Source organism: Amphimedon queenslandica, unplaced genomic scaffold, assembly GCF_000090795.2.
Source record: "Amphimedon queenslandica unplaced genomic scaffold, v1.1 AMPQUscaffold_8382_Cont19674, whole genome shotgun sequence".
NCBI classification, from domain to species: domain Eukaryota; kingdom Metazoa; phylum Porifera; class Demospongiae; order Haplosclerida; family Niphatidae; genus Amphimedon; species Amphimedon queenslandica.
In genome coordinates, this window is record NW_003551341.1 from 1 (window position 1) to 2526 (window position 2526).

Here is a 2526-nt window from a genome sequence, read left to right on the forward strand (position 1 = left end):
TCAGACTACAGTCAATGAAATCATAATGATGATAGATCTTCTTGAAAATATCATCTAAATCATTATCTACTGTACCGTGCTCCCAGTGAAGGTAACACTCAATCCAGTTGCATATTTCAAAGGAAAGTCTAGAATTTTGGACTGCCCTTTCATAAAAAGCTGATTTCACTTTTCTCATGATGTGAGAAAACCTTATTTGCAATTCATTTAAAGAGTCTTGAACTTTTTGATCTTCTTTTGGAAAAAGTATGATTTCTATATCTCCTAAACCACAAATATATATATAATCATTATGATAGCAAGTGAATAAAGTGCAATGTACCCTTTTGTGCTGTGTAATAGCTGGCAATATTTTTAAAACCTTACCGTCAGAACTTGATGTTCTTGGTGATAATAATGACTTTTTAGAAAAAGCATCCCTTTCCAAGGCAACTTTAATATCTTGAGTTAATTTATTTTCTTTTATACTGGTCAGTGCATCAATGACATCTCTCCATGTTGCTTCAGAATTGAGTGACAACCATTTTGAGTACAATGCTAACTTTCTGTCCTCAACTTTTACCTGTTCTTGTTCAATTTTTAAAATGTCATTCCTTGAAATTCCAGCTAAACATAAACCAAATGGTTTCCAGTCAACAAGTGGTTCAAGCCATTTAATTAATAATGAAATATCAGGTCGATCATCAATCATAGGACCAGGATTGAGTTCAACATCTCCTGATAAGAGGAGGAGCATACGTAGACAAACAATCAAATAGAGATCATTGTAAATCAGGTTAGAACTGCTGCCTCTAGGTAAGACTACTGACTGGAGGTAATTTGTATCAGTAACAGTAACACCAGTAGTACATTGTACTTGGTACCAGTTACCTAATAATAAAATACCAGTAACTGAATATACAAGTACTGAAGTACACAGTTGCAATTGTTGTTTACCTTTTGGAGGAATCATCAAGATGTGTCTTAATAAAGAGAGAGAGAGAAAGAGGAGGAGGAGGAAAGCAATAAGAGACATAGCTGCTGGCAGTTTAGATGTCTTCTCTCCTGATATAGTACTGCCTGACTTACTGTCTACTGCAACTTTGAATGAGTGAGAGTGGCAGCCATTAGCTGGTCTACTGGAGGCAGCTTGACAGTAGTTCCACAGTCCAATACTTGCTCTCCATTGGGAGACATCAATCATCTTGTATTTGCAATTGAAGTTACAGTACAAGAAATATACACTTACAAGAGAAGTGGTTCAGCTATCATTGAATGATATTCATTGTCATTTCCCCTCTACTACAGTTATTATTGTTACATGTACTTACATTCCTGTTTTTGACTAAATTTGGTCATTTCACACTGGTACTATTTTATAGTGGAGTCATACTTTGCCATTGCCATAAAATTGTTACTATTCAAGAAAATAACACTGCATGTAATTGTTAGCTGTTATGTTAATTTTTGTGTTAATTATTATTACTAGTATGATAAAATTATAAACAATACCACATTTGGGAGTATAATTATATTTTACTATATTTTTCCATTACAGTTATCTCCAGCATTTTGGTCTAGAGGGTACTGGTCCTGTTGGTATTGAAGTAAAGAAAGTGCTAGGAGACTGTGTTGAGATAGACAACAAATCATCAGACCAGTACTGGTCCCATGGGTCTGCTTTCACTAGAGGAACCAACTTAAATAAAACTGGAGACAACTGCATGCAACAAGTGAGGAAACAGTTTTAATCTGACATTATGATTACATGATGTTTGAACCAGAGAATCACTGACTACTGGTTAGAGTACCATGTGGTGGTGTAATACCACACCTTTTATTTATAATTTGATGATTTTGATCACACCTACATGTACATGTTTTTGATTGCTGCTAAGCCTGCTACATGTACATAATTTCTGTAGACAGTAGTATAGCAAGTAAATATATGTACCTATTTTTTGACTATGAACATTTTTTTAAATGCTATATTGAAGTAATGCATAAATTACTGATGTCATTACTCATTAAAGAAAGCATACACTTTTACTGGACTTAAGTTATTAAATGCATAATTTTATTATTTTTATAGATAAAGTTTCCGTCCTTAAATGACAAAAGAGAAAGTGATGGACTCTTTGCTATGATTGATGGAGGAAAATCAAGCGATGCCTCAAGCAAAATCAAAAAGAAAATGGCTACCATAGTCTACTCTGAAATGCTGGCTAGTGAAGAGAGACACAAAGATAAGGAGCTGCTGTACTTGGAGCATTCATTCCTCACTATGCACAGGCAAGTGTTCTATGTAATTATAAGTTAATAGTTTGACATACAAAATTATTGTATTACTGAAGTTCTTAAAGTGAGTCTTTGGAGCACTATATACTTTTTAAAATCTTTTCTGAAAATGCTAATAACTGTATTCAGTATCGAGCTCAGGTATTTTTTTTAAATGGTCATAACTTTAAAAATTGAAGTCGGAATCAGCTCAAACTTTCTACACAGCATAAGTACATCAATATGTATCAGATACTGTAATAAAAATTT

The 2526-nt window shown here is 33.6% G+C and overlaps 1 long non-coding RNA gene across 1 annotated transcript; it reads left to right on the forward strand.

Annotated features, from left to right (window-relative positions):
• The first annotated feature begins 1534 nt into the window (after positions 1-1534).
• Positions 1535-2207, forward strand: LOC109591356 (uncharacterized). The gene is made up of 2 exons (XR_002189779.1): positions 1535-1712; positions 2072-2207. It is a non-coding gene; the product is annotated as an uncharacterized LOC109591356 (long non-coding RNA).
• Positions 2208-2526: the final 319 nt, after the last annotated feature.